Source organism: Chiroxiphia lanceolata, chromosome 2 (genome assembly GCF_009829145.1).
Source record: "Chiroxiphia lanceolata isolate bChiLan1 chromosome 2, bChiLan1.pri, whole genome shotgun sequence".
Lineage (NCBI taxonomy): Eukaryota > Metazoa > Chordata > Aves > Passeriformes > Pipridae > Chiroxiphia > Chiroxiphia lanceolata.
The window spans coordinates 96767225-96787159 of record NC_045638.1 but is presented as its reverse complement, the minus strand read 5'-3'; the positions used below and the strand labels follow the sequence as shown (position 1 = coordinate 96787159).

The 19935-nt window shown below is 43.5% G+C and overlaps 1 long non-coding RNA gene across 1 annotated transcript; it reads right to left on the bottom strand.

The window, feature by feature from the left end:
- Nucleotides 1–13484: 13484 nt before the first annotated feature.
- On the bottom strand, nucleotides 13485–19258 carry LOC116783065. The gene is made up of 4 exons (XR_004355452.1): nucleotides 19189–19258; nucleotides 14515–14686; nucleotides 13842–13923; nucleotides 13485–13528 (listed from the first exon to the last, which is right to left on the bottom strand). It is a non-coding gene; the product is annotated as an uncharacterized LOC116783065 (long non-coding RNA).
- Nucleotides 19259–19935: the final 677 nt, after the last annotated feature.

The following is a 19935-nucleotide window of genomic DNA, read 5'->3' as shown; positions in this document are numbered from 1 at the left end:
GAGGCAAAAAGAAATGGCAGGGAGTGAACACATTAGAGAGGGAGAGATTATCTTTATTTCTTAAAGTTTTGGAGATAATGTTCTTTATATTTCTGAAAATTAAATGGGCAATGAAAGAGGATAATGTATGGAAGTAGCTAACTCCTAGGCACTGCTTTGCCTTTTGCATGCTAAACCCCTCACCACTGAACCTTTTCTAATCCAGTGGGATTGTTGGTACAGTTATTCATATGATCACAGCTCTGCTTTCTTGCAGCCAAGTCTCTCAGTCTTTCAGGCCACGTGCAGAAAGGCAGCTGGGAAGATGTGAGGATATGCATGATTGTAACTTCTTTTTCCCACTGTGTCTGTTCTTAATTCCCTAAAATATCTACTTACTGCACCTAGCACGACACATGGCTCCAGTCTTCTCCCCTGGGCAAAGAAAGCAAATATGGGAATGTCAGTGCTGGCCTTCAGCTGAGGAAAGCAGTGCAGCTCCCTGGGAGTCTGAGCAGCTTCGCATTTGCACTCCCTCAGAGACCAAATAGCAGCCCATGGGATTAGATGAGCACTGACTGAAAGTATTTAAAAAGGTGAAGAAGACTGGAAGAATGTGCAAAAGCCCAGTCCTTTGTCTCAATCAATGTAACTTGCACATTGTCTGGGGTGAAGAGAGAGGCCTGGGAGCTTTAGTATTTCTGGATAAATGCCATCCTTGCAACCCATGCCTAGCATGTAGGTATTTGGAGGCCCTGTGTACTGTAGTCCTTTTGCATTAGTCTTTGCTAAGAATATCACTTAGACTGGACTATAAATGAACAAATCTTCCCTAAAAAACTGAGGGCAAAATAAATGATCTGTCCAGGCTTCCCCTACAATAAACATAAAGAGACGGGAGAGAAATGCATCCCATGTTGTCTACCCTGTCCTGACTAATTTACCCTATTTCTCCTTGGGTGGAGTGAACTATTCTCAGAAGATGTTTTATTCATCTCTGTTGACTGTAGCAGGAGCCTAAGGAGTAGCTTAGACCTGTCTTGGTTTCAAGTTGCATCTGCTCTAGATGGGAGGGGTGTAAATGTTGTAAGAAGCACTGTGCCTCTGTTACAGAGATGACCAGTGGGAGCCTGGATGCTTGGCAGACCACAGGTACGGTCAGATTTGTTCCTTTGCCCCACTGAAAGTCTCAGTAACTGTGTACATGCAGCAAGTATGTTTTGGATGCTGAAAACTAAGTGTTAGGTAATAACTCTCTGCAGATTACTTAAAATTTATAAGTGGTTATAAATAATGAATTATACAATTCAGCTTTTAAAGCTATCTATGCACTCTGAAATTTAAAGCTTCAACAAATGTGTTTATTTAGTTTTGGAGAACTGCACCCCTTTTTTTTTTGTTGTTTTTTTTTTTTTTTTTAAGCTATACAACCTATTAAAAATGAATGAATATTTTAGGAGTTATAACAGCCCTACAGTAAAAAGAAACCTGACTCTATAACGTTGCACCTGATTTCTTTTTTTTTTAGTTGTCTGTCACTGCGTGCAACATTGATGATTGATCCTACCTCTCACCAACCAACATGAGGATAAGGAGACATGTGTGTCCATAGAGATGGCCTCATGTGTCCATCCAATTACATATGATTCAGATGACCTTGGAAAAGTTACCTGAAAAACAAATAAATTACTCACTGCATGTCATAGTGGATCTAGAGCCCCAATCTATAAGACACCTCTGGAGGTGCTGACTACTAGCATTTCAGTGAAAATTGAAGGTGCTCAAAATTAGTTAAAACTTCATAGAATTGACCTTGTGCGTCTTGATCGAAAGCCCATTAAAGTCCAATGGAAAGACTGACCACCTGCACTGGGCTGTTGATCAGGAAGGAACCCATAGATACAAGATAACAAAACCATGCTGAAGAAAGGACCTTAGCACAACCTTGATGTTGTCAAAGTCCTGTATAGTGATTTCCATACATGCCAATGTGAAAAAAGACCCCCCAAAGGAACTAGCCATCCCAACCACGTCTCTTGCCCTTGCAACCTTTTTCTGCACGTCTTTAGGGACTGCACTTCATACTGGAAATTGCCTGTATCTAATGCTTCAGTCACTGATGCATGGGTACTTGATGTGATTCAGAACTAACTTCTGGTGCAAGCTGAGCCTGAATGGTCTCTTCCTGGGATCAACTGGAATTAAGAACTACTCAGGTTGTGCCTAGTGAGCCATAGCCTGAGATCAACACCCACACAGACTGAGAAAGAATGAGGATGTGTTTAAATATATTGTTAGCATGTTTTGAGGTAAATATTGATTCACTCCACTAAGTTGATAATTAGTGCTTAGTTTCTTTTCTGCAGCTTTTTTTCCTGGATTTTTTTTTTGTGTGTGTGTTTTCTTTTGATTTTTTTTAAAGGAACTTTCTGGGTTCTTTAATTCGCAAAAGAAGTACTGAAGTAAAAAAGAATTAATGAAGGTATCCCTAACTAGCTGTAATTTTCGCTCTCTGTCTGGCTTACTTTGCACAATAAAGGATGTGCAGAAGTTGTGAAGGATTTGGTCAGACCTGTAAATAATGCTGTTACATAATTGTCTCCCCTCCATCTCCATCGGTGTCCTTAAATAGAGAGACTGGTGCCACTTACATAACCCACTCCCATTTCCTCCCTTCTGGCTGCAGTCAGATCCCTATAGCTGATCAAGATTCCTTCTTGCTTCTCCAGCCCTGGCCATGTCCCAGCATAAGTAACCCTCCCCTTGGGACTTGCTACCAGCTATTGTCTGGTGGGACCCAGCCTTTGGGATGTGTTTCTGCGTGGTGGGGGAGACTGAGGCTGTCCCTGCTTGAGCAAGTGCAGTGCATCTTCCTGGGCCTGATCAGCGATGGGTCATTTATCTGACTCCACCTGGAGCCCATGTCTTGTCCAAGTAGGGCATCAAGAGGGGTGCTGTGCCTTCTGGGGCCAACATTAAAGTCCATGGAAGTGGTGGGTTCGACACAGCTCCTATGGTACAGTCCTTATGGTAAAGGTAAGGGCTGCCCTTACCTGTCAGGGATGCTGACAGACCGAGACATTACGTGTTGGCCGCTCTTTCCTCAGAGCAAAAGCACACACCGCCACGTTCTTCCAGATCTTTTCTGATGTTAAGCTGCTTCTCCCCACTCCACTAAGGAAGATACCTTGGTTTGGAGAATTTTTCACTTACAGCTTGGATGAAGCCTGTTGTGTGTCTTAACTCCAGGTGTGGGGCCCCATGACCATTGGGTGGGCTCTGCAGGATCCCTGATTGACCTCAAGATCCCGGGTGAAATGCATAAAGCTCATGCTGCCCCATGCGGTCCTGGCTCAGGGGAGGTTCTGGCAGGCATCCTCCAGGCTCTGCTTGTCTTGTCTCTTACTGCTCTAAAAGGGAAGTCAGACATCCAGAGGGAATACAACCACAGGATATTACAAGCCACTCACACAGGCTCTGATAGAAGCAGAGTATTGTAGTAAAATGATCCTTTATGGTCTCAAAGGTATTAAAAAAAATCTACTGGGGAGAGTATTTTGACAAATACCTCATTAAAACCCCCAGAATCTCACACTGCACCAGTTTACGTAAATCCCAAGGACAAAGGAATATTTAACTTTTCACGTACCATAAATAAACCTGTTAGACTAATACATCTCCAAGGAATAATAAAATAGGCAAATACAGTAAATACATTAGTTCTGCTCCACTTTTATGTGAGAGGTGCTTTCCTTTGTCTGCCAGACAGGCAATTCTTTCTGGAGGGGAAAAAAGGAAAATTGTTATTGATGAAAGGTGGCAGCCTGTTCAAATCTCAGGAAGCGAAGTCACGGCCTTCAACTGAAGGAGTGGCCAGAGCAGGCAGAATATTTGGGAGATATTGGAAAAAATCAAAGGGAAAGGAAGGCATTCTAGTGCCAGAAAAGGAGCATGAGATAGATGCCAAATACAGCTCTAGGTATGGCATTTGTGACTGTTAAGATGAAATTCCAAAGTTAGTGTACACTGCCTCTCTTTTCAGCAAACGGGGTAGAAGACTTGGGCCTTGTAGTTTTAAAAAATCTCTTGTTTCTCCATTCCTTGTTATAGCCATCTTAGTCAATATAGAAGAAAATTTTGAGACTTGAGTCACAAATGACAGGATGTGGGAACACAGAGTATTTTATACTGAGTTGCTGCGCATAAATAAGAGAAGGGTGTTGAGTGGTCCTTAGAGCTGAAAGCAGACAGTGAGTATTATGGTGAATGGGCACACACTGCAGAGTCTGTCCACTTCAGCCAAATTCAGGTCAGGATGTCTCCAATTCTAGTTGTGTCAAGTCAGGGCCAACCTCCAGCACACAGGCAGGACCTCTGTAAACACTGGGGATGTGAGGGGTTTATGAGACAAAAGCCTGAAGGAAAGAGCTTTACCTTGGATAGCATTTTGCTTCACAGATGAATTTCGCCATTCTGAACTTTGCAATTAAGTACAATAGGGTTATGAGTTATGCAGAGACCTTTGGAGGTGATGAAGGAATATGGATGCCTGCTAGTTTCCATGGTGGACAACAAGAGCAATAAAGGAATTGAAAATGAAATTTTGGAGCAATCTGGATGCAAACCAAAGCCTTTCTGTCCTGTTCTGAAGGGCAAGCTTGGGACACACAGAGAAGCCTAGTCTTTGCCTGACAGCATAAATCCGCAAGTCCTCAAAACATAGGTACTGCAGTGTACAGCAAGCTTCTCCACTGTATCCCGTCACTGTGCCTCCACAGTGGTACAAAGAGGCTGGATGTGAGAAGGGTCTCTGTACTCCCAGTAACACACCTATGGAAGGACTACTATGCCTTAGAAGTCTAGTTCGGGAGGTTTTACAGAACATCTTAAAGAACATTTTAAGGCCAAGTTGGATGGAGCTCTGAGTAACCTCATCTAGTGAAAAGTGTCCAGGGTGGTTGGAACTAGATGATCTTTAAGGTCCCTTCTTACCCAAGCCATTCTATGATTCTATGATCTGCTCTGCTAACAAGAATAGCATAAATCCCTGTACTCTTACAATAAACTCACAACGTATTCTAAGACCAAAAGCTTATCAATTGTTCCATGGAAGAGAACAGGAACACAGGTTACCCCCATTAATATCCTACGCTGCTAATACAGTGAGGCATGTTAAAAAACAAATAACCTCTCTGCTAAGACAAAAACACTGAAGGAAAACTAATGGGGACTCACCCACACCCCGTCCAAGTGGTTCTAAGTGATCTGACCAGTGGAAGACATCCCCTGTTCCTGAATTCAGGTATCAGTTTAACCTTGAGCGCATGTGTGGAAAACATACCAGCCAGGTAGCAGAAAATCCAGTGCAGGTAGGCATGACAACATGCCCTACCTGCATCGAGTCACTAGTTACAGTGGGAATTAATTATTTTCTCATCCTACAGACAATTAAGGTATGAAAAGTGGAGGGAGAATTCCTGTATTTGGCCCAGACAGACCACCAATGGAAGATAGATGCATGAAATTAAAATAATGCAAATATCAAATGCTATTGATCCGGTCTCCTTTCAGCCCCTCCAAAGTACCAAAATATGACACCCAAGGGTTTTATCACAGGCTGGCTTTCCTATCTGCAGGGATTCTTCTGTTGAGCTGTATCTTCTTTCCACATGCTTCCAGGTCTTGGTTTCTCCCATGGAGCTGTAACTAAAATTGCTCCAACTAAAAGCATGTGCTTTTCTGTGATATGGATTCTTATCCTCTTTCTTTCCAGCAAAAGCAAGCTTTTTGGGTTTTGCCTCTTTTTTCTAGAGGCTTATGAAGGTGAAAAGTGATCTCTGCAAAGGCTTGCTCTGTCTGGTTTCTTCCTATGTGTGAACTATAACTTCAGAAATACTTTTGTTTTCCTCACACTGCCTTTCATTGGACCAGGTAGCCATTCCCTTTTGCTTGTTTCTGTTTCTGAAGATGGTGCTCTTAACTCTACCAGGTTCTTTCTCACATACTGCTCGATGCAGGGAAAGGTGGTGGTGGTAAAGTGGCAGACTTTACCTAAATGGAGACTGCTGGTCTCCATTTAGTAGGAGATGATATGTTATATATAACATAAGCAACAGTACTGGCTTAGAACAATGATTCAGCTGTCCCAGTATGTGGTCTCTCTTGTTGGCCAAAAGTGGATACCTGAAGAAGTATGTCAGAATAGAGAAAGTATGTATAACACTACTTTCAGCTTTGTTTCCATCTCAGGGACATCCTGAACCTGGTCTTATTTCTGGGCCTCTGAATTTTATTATCCACCAGTTTGTCTAGTTGGTCTCTGAAGATAACTAAGGTCACTGCATACCTTGTGGCAAGGAGTTCCCCAGTTCAGCTGTGTGTTTGGAGATAAACTACCTCTTTTGTTTATTTTGAACCATCTATGTACTGGCTTCATTTGGTGCTCAGGGTTCTTGTTTCAGAAAAGATAGGTCACAGTCAGTATGTGTCTACCTTCTTCGTGGCACTTGTAGGTTCACAATTTTATCTGTTGTCTCATTTCTAGGCTAAAGAGTCCTAGATGACTTATCATCCCCTGTAGGTAAGCTTTTCCATACAACCTCGTTGTCTTTCTCTGAACCTTTCCCAGCTTTGCTATGTCCCTTCCTGAAAGGGGAAGTCAGAGCAATAGACAGTCTCCAAGATGTGGGCAAACTGAATTTCTAAAATAGACTGCATATAGTCTGTGCTTTCTGCTTGGGTTATCTCCTAGGGAGTCCTAACATTTTCAACCACTGCAGGTTGCCATTCTCTGGAGTAAAACTTCCAGAAGGAATGTATATTAATGGATGAATGTTGAAAGACAAGGGCCATGTGTACACATTTGATGCAATGTATTTGTTCATTGACTTGTGTCCCATGAATCCTAGCGTTAAGGATCACTCGGCTGCAGCTGGTAGCTGACATGATTAGCAGCCTGCAAATGATGGTAATGTGGTTATCTAGAAAGGTTAGCAGGTAAATAATCTGTGGATTTCCTAAGGGAAGTCTCAGGCACCGGTGGCCAGAAAGCACTGGCTCTTCAGACAATGCCAACACATTTCATGAACTAGGCATCAGAGCTCCCCTTCCTGTGTTAGCCCAGTAAGACCAAAGCAAGATGATTAGTAGAAGGCACAAACCTGCCACTTTAGGACTTTTTTCCTACCACCATTGGAACCCTTATTTTTCAGCCATCCTGTAATTCCAGAAAAGTCTAGAACTTTTCTCTCTATGCTCTCTGAACAAGCTCTTTCATTCCTGGTTCCTTGAAGAGAGAGCAGGTGCAGTCCTGCTATCCACCTGAGCCACAGGGACACTGTCCAAAGGTGTTAATCCAAAAAAAGACATGGTACAGCATTGGAAATCAGTCATGCTCCATCTTCAGTAAGCTGGAGTTTTAGGTTTCTTGGAAACATTGATCAGTGTAAGTGCAGGTCAACAGGGGGTTTTGTGTTGGCCTTTAAATGTTAATCAATCATATTTTATTAGAAGTTTATAGAGACTGACAGTATGGGTATGTCAGTGTGTGTGTGTAGCAGGTGGATAGCAAAATCTGTCAATGTCAGATCAGGTAGCAAGGTGGGCTGTCTTGCTGCTGCACAGTGGAATTTCAGTGCCACAGCAAAGCAAAATGGTGCTTTCTAGACTTGCACGGAACAGAGACAACAGAGCCCTATGGGACAGCTGAGAAACAATAACTAGTTGTGCATTTGAGCTCTGTGGTTAAGTGCTCAGTACCTCCATGGCTGGTAGCAGGAGGGTCGAAGTTAAGGCAGGGAGATATGCCTTGAAGCAAATGCCAGCACACAGTGAGTCTGCTGCAGTCATCCAGACTTGCACTGGTAGCCTCCATCTATACCAGGGCCCTTGAATGACATAAGTGACCGACCTTTAAGTAAAGAAAGAGAGTGGTATGTTTCCCTGTAGGCCCCTGTTATCAAGGACTGCAAGGGCAGGGATGCATGGCCAGCTCAGGTCCATACTGCTCATCAGCAGAGTGTGAACAAGGGGTCTCAGGCTGTGTGGGAGGGCTTTGGGGAGCCCCTCAGAATCTCAGAAGATCAGATAAGTATAGATGTGGCCAGTGCTTTCCCGTCCCAACACTGAGCAGGCAGAACCTGGAGCAGTTCTTTATGGCTTTGTTTCTCTTTACTGACATACAACCTGTATAGCCCAGGAGCGTGATAAAGCCAATCCAGATCTAAAATGTCTATAAGCAAGTTGGGAACTAGGACTATAAAGGGTTATTTTCCTGGCTGCCACATTCCCTACTACTTCCTGCAAGGCGATGCCTGACTGCTTCTCTGCCATGTTTTGAGGCAGCTGGGTAAATGGGGCTGTGTGCCCACTCCCCCACAATGGGATGAAGAGAAGAATCAGAAAAAAGTAAAGTTCATGGGCTGAGATAAAAACAGTTTAATAATTGAGACAAAGTAAAACATAATAATACTATGGACTTCAGCAAAGCCTTCAACACCGTCTCCCACAGCATACTCCTGAAAAAGCTGGCAGCCCACAGCTTGGACAGGGGCACTCTGTGCTGGGTTAGGAACTGGCTGGAGGACTGGGCCCAGAGAGTGGTGGTGAACGGTGCTGCATCCAGTTGGGTCACTAGTGGTGTCCCCCAGGGATCAGTGTTGGGTCCAGTTCTATTTAATGTCTTTATTGATGATCTGGATGAGGGGATTGAGTGTACCATTAGCGAATTTGTAGTTGACTCCAAGATGGGGAGGAGTGTTGATCTGCTGGAAGGCAGGAGGGCTCTTCAGAGGGACCTGGACAGGCTGGAGAGATGGTCTGATTCCAGCAGGATGAGGTTCAGCAAGGTTAAGTCCTGGGGCCTGCACTCTGGCCACAACAAACTCCCAGGTCCCTTTCTGCCTGGCTGCTCTCCAGCCACTCTGTTCCCATTCTGTAGCACTGTAGGGGGTTGTTGTGACCAAAGTGCAGGACATGGCACTTGGTCTTGTTGAGCCTCATCCCAACTCATTCCAACTGTTGAGAGTTGGAACCAGCCCAACTCTCCAGCCTGTCCAGGTCCCTCTGCAGAGCCCTCCTGCCTTCCAGCTGATCGACACTCCCCCCCACTTAATGTCATCTGCAAATTTGCTAATGGTGGACTCAGTCCCTTCATCTAAATCATCGATAAAGATACTAAACAGAACTGGGCCCAACACCGATCCCTGGGGGACACCACTAGTGAATGCAGCAACTGGATGCAGCACCGTTCACCACCACTCTCTGGGCCCGGCCCTCCAGCCAGTTCCTAGCCCAGCACAGAGTGCCCCTGTCCAAGCTGTGGGTTGCCAGCTTTTCCAGGAGTATGCTATGGGAGACCCTGTCGAAGGCTTTGCTGAAATCCAGGTAGGCTACATCCACAGCCTTCCCCTCATCTACCAGGTGGGTCACCTGCTCATAAAAAGAAATCTGGCTGATCCGGTAGGACTTACCTTTCCTAAACCCAGGCTGTCTGGATCTGATCCCTTGATTTTCCTGTGTGTCCTATGTGATCACACTTGATTCCTGCGCAGCCACTTGCTGGCAGAGCATGAGAAACTGAAAAGTCCTTGACTTAGTGTAAGCACTACTTAACAACAACTGAAATGTCCATGTATTATCAACATTATTCTCCTACTAAATCCAAAACACAGCACTGTACCAGCTCCTAGGAAGAAAATTAACTCTATCCCAGCCAAAACAGGCTGTAAGACACATCTGCTAAGCGTGATCAGTATCAAGCTGTAGGGAGAGGGCAGAATTTGTACTTCCCAAATGCCTCTGCTGATCAATGCCAGAGTGAAAGCTGAAGCAGAAATGGATGAATGAAAGCAGTAGTGTAGGGGGCAGAAAGCTGAGGAAGTAGGTACATCATAGTTTGAACAAAGTGGTAGGAAGAAGACAGATATCCAGGAGAGGCAGAGAAGAAGGCAGAGTATAAATCCAGGGCCTCAGTGAGGGACTGTTGAACTGAAGAAAAACTCTGGAGTATATATAAAAGAGGCCTTTAACAGGGACTTCCAGTGACATCTGGAACAATGAATGGCTGAACTAAATAGAGACAAAAATCTCTAGGAAAAAAGTATGCATCCTTCCCTCTGTAAAAGCCCTCTTGGAAACCTGTGCTGAACTGTTGTTCTATCCCTCCTATAATAGAACAGGGAAGTTTTCACTGGGAAAGGGCAAGGCTCTATTTCAGGATCATATTTCTCCCAAAAAATGAGAGTGAAATATAACTGTGGATGTAATTTTACTGCCTTATGCAACAAGTCAGACATATGCTCATGATTATTTTAATTGTAAAGGGATGGCTGCCTCTCTTGTGTTGAGGAGAAAGGAAATTCCTCTTTCTCATTGTTTGAAAGTCTGGGTTCATGTCAGTAAAGGTCCACAGCACTTCGAAAAATTAGATCATACATGCTGTGATGGGCATCTGGCTTGTCCACCAGTTTCTATAAGAGCTGGAGTGACAGCTCTGGTTGAAGATGACACTCATGCTCCCAGGAAGCCTGTTCCAGGGACTTTAGCTGCCACTGCGAAAGGCTCACAGCTTAGATCTGGCTTCTCCTGGAGATCAATCTTTAGCTTGAAACTGTCAGAGCATGGTACAGGGATCATATCTGAAGGAAAACATCTTCCTAGTTAGGGAAAACCGTCACGCCTTCATTTGTCATATTTTTAAGATAATTCTAGCTGTCTGCTGTAGAGGTGTGCACTGGATAAGTGCAGTATCTATGCACATAGAGAACTTGCTGCTGACAGCTCAAGTCAAACCGTTTTTGCTGTCTTTGATAATACCTGTGAGGAGCTATGGATACTATACTGATTGGTACTTTAGGTTTACCTATCAAAGAAGAAAAACAAATTGCAGGATAATAAGGGTGAACAATACTTTCTTGGTGACTTTCAAAATAATGTGCAGTTTGTCCTGTGCAATATTTCAGTGGGTATCAGGACCCAGAACCCTCCAAGATTTCCAGAGTTTTGTTCAGTCTGTAGCCTTGCTTTGAGCCACAAAGGTGGTCAAATTCTATTATTATTACTGAAGGTCCCTGATGTATACAGGCTCACTGGAAACTGAAACTCACAGAGAAACTTAGAGATGCAAAACTTTGCAAAACTAACACGTGGAAAATGCCTGCTTGTCCTTTCCACTGAGCTTGAGAGTGGGTTTGCCTCTCAAATACAGTGCCATATACAACACCATGTTGCCCCATTCCTTTCCAATATTCTGTCTCTACTTCCTATATAGCCTTGGGGAAGATGCTGATTATCTCTATGCCTTTAGTTTCCTAAAATGTAAATTAAAATAATGGTTACCCACACTGTGATGAGGTCCTGACTCTTCATCCATTAATGTTTTCAAACTACTTTGGGAACCCGTGTAGAATGGCACTGTCGTTGTTTATATGCAGGTGAAAGAGCATGTTTTAGCTAAGATGGGAGGTGTAGGCGGAATAAGGTCAGATGCAGATGAAATGACTCAGGCCTTTAGAATTGAAAAGTCATTTGTCTATCTGAGGACCTGATGTCGACTGATGAGTGCTTTGCCATGGTCCTTATACAAACCATCTATCTGATAAACAAGATTTATTGACCCACTCCCAATAGGCTGGAGCACTCAGAAGCCCATGATGCCATCAAGGCATGAGTGTGTCACAGGCAGGTGGCTGGATTTCATGGGTTTGTGCTGAGTTACAGTCATGTTGTCCATCACAGCATTTGAATCCTGCCCACCAAAGAGCAGATGTAAGCAATGCAGGGATCTAACACAGAACAGCTTGGGTGACTTCAGAGTGACTGTGTGCTTCTGATGCGAAATGGTAGTATCAGGGCAGAGCAGGTGTGAGTCATCTCCCAGGAGAGGCAGGCAGAGAAAGGGAGATGGGGAGGGGAGGAGGAAAGCAAGAAACAGATTAGCTCATACAGATATATTCCCCCTGCCTGGCTTCCCCTCCCTTTGTGCATCCCCCTCTCCCTCCACAACACACATACATAGGCACGGAGACGTGACTGTTACGGCTCAATTCCAAAGGCCTGTCAGACAGATCATTTGCTGCTTTGTTTTCTTCCCTTGCCCATTTCTGCCCCAAATTCAAGATCATTTAATATGTGGCTAGATAAAACTTGACCAGTTCTTCAATAAACATTTACTTTCTCCTGTGCATTAGTCCAGTTCAATAATTCCTGTGTCAGGAACTCAAATAAAAGTGGGATGAGGATCTAGACAGCATTGGTTGCAGAATGATTGCTGTATTTCTTGTAGGATCATCTTTCACCACATCCCTAGTGTGTGCCAAGTGCCTCGGTCTAATGACTTAAATATGCAAGGCCATGATCAGGGCAGGAGGTGCTTCAAGTTTGTTAGCTGGGTAAGGCAGATGAGCAGTACAGGAGGTGAATGAGTAGCAGAGAGAATCTATGTGTTATCAACACAGAGGAAAGGACACCCCAATGCAAAACAACTCGTGTTGCAAATGTTCCTTGTCACCGTTAATCCCACAAAGAGCTAGATGTGCTCTCTCTGGCAGGCAGTGAAACACATGAAAACACACAAATGAAAGCACTGCCCCACTCGCCAGCCCTACAAGTTGTTCTGAGGCTGTAGCACCAGTATTTAGGACAGTGGAGGAAATAATCTCTCCAGAAAAGGAATGGTACTCGAAATGTTTGTTAGATTAAAAGCTAAAACAGCAGAAGAGTTCCTGGGAGGAACAGATTAATAACAAACAAGACAGCCTCAGATCCCCATGGATTCACTGCTCTACAAATGACCTCACCCCTGTGCAGTGTGCCAAATTCTGCCAGATTGTTACCAAATACAGAATCAGTGATCTTAAACTGCATTTAGAGATGACGATTGTGCACCTAGAGTAACAATGGGGAAAAGAAGTTGGGTGACTCTCTCATTCAAGTCCCAAAGGCCCAGGGAAGGGAGATGAGTTTTTCTTTTAATTGTGAGGACACACGCAAGGTGTTCTGTTAAAGACAATAATGGGAAAGTGCCTAGCAGTAAAGATAGGGGCACTACAGAGTAACCAGCAGCACAGAGTATGAATGAATATACAGAAGAGGTCCAACTCTAAACACACTGGAAAGCCATGGTCAGTGAAGATGCTTGTGTTAATGTATATACCTATAACAAATACCAAAGGCTTTTCTTCTGCTATATCTTGACAACATTTTTCTCACCTGTAACACAAGTAGAAGATTTTATATTTAAGTGTGGGTTTGTGTGTATGTATGGCAGGGAGTAAGAGTTAATAAGTCAAATGAAAAAGCCTGGGGAAATTTGACCATTCTCTGCTGAGAGCACCCCTTTTTTTCTGCAAGCATTGAATGCACTCCTTTCACACTATCTGAAATTATGGGTTGAAGTAATTAAGCCAAAAATAAAGAGAATCAAATCACTGAGAAAGTCTTGTAATGCCAAAGGTTTAGTGTTCCATAACAGACTGGGATGACTCATCTGCAAAGCACTCTGAAATCCTCCTGCATGTTGACACAACTCCATTGTCCTGCTGTTCAGTGTCTGTGTTCCAGTTGTCACAGAAAATGAAAGGACAATACTCACTGTTATGTTGCAGCTGTATATTGTGACTGATTCATAGTTTCCCTTTTGGGAAGGAATACAAGCTGGTCTTGCAGGTTCTCAGGCGTTTGCAAGACACATATGCAATTCTGACATATCTGAAGATGGTGAATACTAGACCCCACTTGCTGCTAATAAACCATCATTAGTGAATAGCTGATGTAAGCTGTAAACAGAATTGGTATGAATGTTTCAAGGTGTAAGAGAGGTGAGATTTTTAGGCTGGGAAGCCTCTTTTATTAGATGAACTGACATGTTTGGAGGGAAAAACCCCACAACAGAAAAGCCGTTGGGAATCCAAGACCTTCTCCAGGCTGAATGCTTTCCAGCAGAACCTGAAAAAACAGTGTTGTCGCCAAACGAAAATTCTGTTTTTATAACAAGTTTGCATTTGTTGTACCAAAAAAAAAAAGAGCTTGTGTGGTTTTTCATTTCACTGAAGCCCCAATATTTCAAAACAAACATGACACCTGTCTGTCTGTCTTTCAACTGATATTTTTTGTGGAGAAAGCAATCCTTTCTAAATGAACTCCAGTCTGGCATAACATTGGAGAGCATGAGCCCTCTCTCTCATTTACATAAATATGTCTTTTATTAACTGTCAGTACAAGAACAATTTATCATGTAAGACATAAGCATCTGATAAGTAAACAAGTTGGATCCTTCACTGGCATAACTCAGCAGACCCACGTGAGTTCAGTGGGTCAGCATCAGTTTACATCATCTTGAGGTCTAACCCAGAGACGTGTAGGAACACAGGCCAAATCCTAACCAATTCTCCATTTCATTTTCCCCAGTTTTAGATGACAGACAGCAGAAAGTAAGGGAGAGTGAGCCCATATGCAGAGGTAATGTATATGGGTCTGTGCATGTAGACAAACTCTTTTATTAAGCCACTAATAAACATGGATACAAATAAAAGGCACCTGGGGTGAATGACAGACAACTATAGATGCTGCTCCTCTGACTTCCTCTGTTATTGTTCGTCTCTGCTCGGGTGGCAGCCACATGGTTGCCTTTCAATAATTCAGGATCCGTTTTGCACGCATGGCCAGTCCTGCTTGTCGCATTTTTTCACCTGATCACAAGTCCATTTCTCTGTAAATGAAGCAAGGTTTGTATGGAGTTGCAATATCTTTTATTAGGCTGGCTGATACTGAAGGAGGGGGGAGGGAGGACAGTAGGAAGAGTTTGTGTGCCTGAAAGCTTTATAATTTTCTTAATTGTATCAACTACTCTAACAATGTATATTACTTTCCCCAACATCTTGTTTTCCTGATTTCCTTAGATTGTCGTGACTATCTTTTCTGCTATTTTGCTGATGCTATGTTAAATTTGTGTGAACTAAGAGCTGCATTCCTACTAAGTGCACACCTCCACTGACACCTATGTGCCGTTTTAATTACCTCTCATGGATACCACAGTTCATAAACATATGGGAACAAACAAGATTTATTAACGTTTGATTAAAGATTATTTAAATAATTGCCTGTCACTTCAGGATTTGAACCATTGATCTGACCATTTATACATGAAGATGTTAGCAGTAGAACTGTTAAAAAGTAGAGATCAGTAACAAAACTGAACTGAACAGTAAAAAAACTCAGTCTGAGTCTCAAGCACGCTTTCCTAGTGTAATATGGAATACACCACTAATGGCCACTGTTCTTTGCAGTCTGACGTAGGAGAGCTTGCATTAGAAAGCTCAGTAGCTGCATCACTTTTAATCCCTTCAGAAACATTTTTGCTTGAAAAATATCCTTTGCTTCCTCATATGCCACTCTTTAAATGAGCGTTTCAACAAGTTCACCATCAGCAATGTCAAGGTATTATCTTTGCAAACATGGTTGTAGAATTACCATGGTATTTAATTAATGCATATAGAATGTTCTGAAGAGTGATCTGAACTGCAGTGTCACACACATGTATAGGTACAAGCTACTACAGATCTTTTGGGCAGCATAATCCCCTTTGGGGGGTTGTAGACTGCTGTGTAGAAGGGATAGAAAAGAGCCAAAACAAAAATTAAGGATGTTGTAAATATCAATCACAAGGCAAAGGTCTCTTTCTTATGTCTGTCACTTCCATCTTTTCTTCTCCTTTTCTTCTTCTCACCTGGCCTAAGTGGCATACAGAAAGGAGTGTTCCTTCCCTTTCCTCTGAGCACCTCTTTCTCAGTCCTAAGCACTCTCAAAACAAGAGACTGTCCCTACAGAGATCAGTCCTGAGAGTTTAAGCTAATCATGTATTTCAAAATAACAAGGTCTGAGTTCATTTCACTTGCCATTAGGGTGCAATAGCTTTGTGTTTCCAGGCTTTTATCTGCAACCATGAAGGATGGATGCTTTATCAATTTTTTAAAATGTTTCTAAAGAAAGCTGAGGATCTCCTTTAATATCTCAGTGGTTTAAGCAGTGTGAGGCAGCAGAGACAACTCTGATTTCGGGGGTCTTGACTCCCTCTCCTTGCTTTACTTGTTACACTGATGTTCAGCAGAAGTTAAGATGCCAGTAACAATTTACGTGTCTCTCCCATTAGCAACTCTGAGAAATCTCTGGGATTGTCCTTTAGGTTTGTTAAGGTTTATTGTTTTGTTCCGATCCCATCTCTTATTATGTACGAATATTTATACATAGATTTAATATATTTTGCTCTCCTGTCTTTCCTCGGGTTATGTTTTTTTACTTGGTGCTTTCCATTTTGATTGAGGTGGTGACTAGATGGGCCTCATCTTCCTCTTGGTTCAAAGAACAATTCATTATTTGCTCATGTCTGGGGAATGAATGCCTCTGTATGATATGTTGGGAGACAGGGATAAACATCCCTTCTGGCTGATTGATAGTCTTATTAAAGATTGCAGTAGATGAAATAATCCCCCGTAGCTTCATAGGGGTAAGATCCCTTTCTCTTTTCCCCTCAGACTGGCTTTAGGGCGTGCTTGGGACTTGGCTTATGCTCTGTCCAATCTTAGAGCATTACTTAATTAGCCTTTATTGAAAGCCATTAGCATTGATCAATGGTGGCACACACTTTTTTTACTGAGGACAATGACCACAGTGTTTATCCACTAAAAACTTGCAAATGAAAGTTGAATTTGATAATTTGTTGCTATTCTTGCTGTCATTTTATAATAAATTTAATCGATGTGCAAAGATTTTGATCTCTTAGTTGTCATCTGCAATATGCAGGAGGAGGAAGAAACAGCAGTGATACCTTGATTCCTCAGTTATGTATTCCTTGCTTGAGTTTTCCACTTTGTTTCCATATTGATCTTCTCTTAAGGGGCTTCTTTGCACATTTTCCCATCCTGTGGTCCATCACTGGTTGCACCCTTGACACTGTCAATGCATTCAGCCTTGTCCTCTTCCTCCTACTGCCCTCTTGCCTTCTCCCACTGTACCCTGTCTGCAGGAGACAACCATCTGGACTCTGTCTCTCTCATACCATAAATCCCTTCTTGTTCATTTTTTCCAGGAACATTTATCATCCAGTCCCCCCATCGACTGAATGTCCTTTCTAAATTAATAATTAGAGAACAAACAAAATGTGTACATAGCCTGCAATGTGTTCAGCTATTGTAGCTTTCTGATCCAAAGCATGTGCAAATCAATGTGGACCCCTCCCTTGATGCTACAATCCTTATCCTTCCTATAAAATGAACTTTTTTTTTTTGCTTGTAATGCACTGCTGCAATCCATATAATAAATTAGATTATAATCCCCTCATGGGCAAGGACCTGTCTTTTTGATATGCCTGTGCATTGTTGATCTCATAGTACATATGCATCTTTGCACATTCTCACCTCCTGCCTACATCCAGTGCACCAGGATATAAGAATGAAATGAGAATAAAAGTGGACAATATTTTTCTAATTATTAGCATGCAGATAAGCCCCTTTAATTAAGGAAATTATATACCCTGTAAAAAAAAAAAAGCTTCTCTGTTAGATTGCAGTCTTGTAATGGCTTTGTGTTTGTGCAATTAGGACCAAATCTTGAAGCCACCGAAGCCAATAGTGGCCCTTAATGGGATTAATTCTTCATTTGTGGGGTGATGGGCTAGATGATCTAAGAGGCCTTTTGCTTCTTGCGCTTCTCCAGTCTCTCTCAGGGTAGATGACACATAATGGAGAAGACAGCTGTTTTTGAATAAACTGCATTAAGTGTCCACATATATTTCCTAATGCAGGTTAAAAACCCCCCACCCCTGTCTCTCTGCTAGTGTGCGTGGCCCTCTTATAGAGCAGGTCTCTCCTGTGCTGCAGACAGTGTATGAGCTCGTCAATACCCTGCAGGTTTCTTGGGGGTATGGATCTCTGTATTTCCCAAGATCCTCTGGGAAAACTCCGCAGCTAACGCTAATCAAATTGAACCACTGTCAAGACTTCCTGCGAAGCTTCGAGGAAACATTTCTGAATATTAGAGGTACAGGAGAGGAGAGTTAAAGTTGGGGGAGGGAGGCAGGACAGTTTTAGAGCTTAAGTGGATTACATAGCTCCATAACCCAGTTATGGGTCCGTGGACTCGAGTGAGCTGTTTTTTCCCCTCTTCTGGCTGTCTGCCTGTCAGATAGTTCCCCTGACAGGCAGGCTTTATTAACCTCCCCCAGCTGGCTCTCTCAGCATTTCTTATTTTCCAGTGCTTGCATCCCCCAGCAGCTCATCTCAGCCCTTCTCATATCTCTAAGCTCCCCAGGGTCCTTCCTTTAGCTGCACCAGCTGTCAGCACCCGTTGAAGTCTCCTCACTAGCCCACTCTACCCGCATTTACCAAACCCACTGACTGGTCTCTGATCTCTGCCCATGCAAGCCCCAGGGAGCCAGCAAAGTGTGGATGGTTTAGCTCAGACCACGGGACCTACCTTTCAAAGGTAAACTGACTTGCTTCTATTTTAAATAGCTAAGAGGGCTAGCTTAAAAACAGATGAGCGCTTGAGCATCAGTGTTTGCTGGTATGAAGGAGCAGCAAGTGCCTAGTGCATCTGGGTGCTCTAATACTTCCACACTCCGCAAAAAAGTTGTGTGATCATGAGTTAACTGCGAGTCTGGTTGTTGAGCCTGAGCCCTGAAATGTCACCTTAAGACTGAGGTGTGAGCCTGACATCTGCTGGGGACAGCACCCTGCTACAGAAAATGCCAGGCCATCTTTCCTCAGGGATGCTCTCCCAGGAGGGATGGTGGCAGGGAAGCTGCTGCCTGAGGCACTCTGAATGGAATACATCCAGCCTGGAGGAGGCAACACAGACAAAGGACAGGGTGACCCAACCACAGCCTGATATGAGGTAAAGGCTGAAAACCCAATTTACACCGGAGGGCTTCAGTCCCCCAGGAGTGAGACAGAACTAAGGCAGCAGCCAGACAGCCAACGAGTATACCCAAGTATACCCAACATCTGCATGGGTGTCCATGGCCACATGAGAGACAGAGCTCTGTATCTGCACTGACACCAAGTTGAAATCTGCTTTCCCTCTTTTCTTTTGAAGCATCCACCACTGTCACTATGATGTTTTTCCTTTGTTGACATAGTTGGTGGCTTGCCTGAGTCTTATTCAGCCCTCTGGGCTTGACAGCCAGAAATGCTGCAGATAGACTCCCAAAGTCACTGCTTGGTGTCTGCCATCCATGCGTCTCCTCTCTGTCCTCAGCCACAGCCTCCTTCTCTTCCCTCCTCTCCCTGCCACTATGACATATCTGTATGGAACTTTAGTCCAGTCGTACAGGAAAGGATGGTATCCAGGGCTGACCGTAAGAAAGTCATGTATGAGTGGCTCAAGGACATAAGGAGTGATGGAGAGTAGAAGAAAGTGCCCCTTGGTCTGATTAAATACTGATCTGCTGTATTGGCTCTGGCTTGAGTGCCGTAAAGGAGGATGGTGGTGACTAGGCACCATCCCTGGACATCTCTTTGTCAGTGAGGGCATCAGGTCTTCTGCTCTGACCAGATGCAGACAACCAGACAGGGCTCACTGCTACGCTGTGGTACTGCACAGGTTGCCACTAGTGGAAGGTGCTCCTGCCCATGGCAGGGAGGCTGGAACTACATGATCCTTAAAGTCCTTTCCAACCTAAACTATTCTATGATTCTATGATGAGGGGCTGTGCTGCTTCTGGATTTGCATACAGCTCACCCAGTACCAGTATAGGCACTCTGGGTCGTGATCTAGTGGGTATATTAAAAGGAGGGATACCAGAAAGTGTGTAGACAATATGTTAGCTTGGAGGTTTGTTGATAGCAGGGCTATCAGCAGCACCTTTGGGCTCTCTGCCAACACCTAAATAATTGGAAGTGTTACTTTCTCCTAAAAGTAAACCTGGCCTTTGTGCTGTTTAGTCACAGCATTGTATTTTTT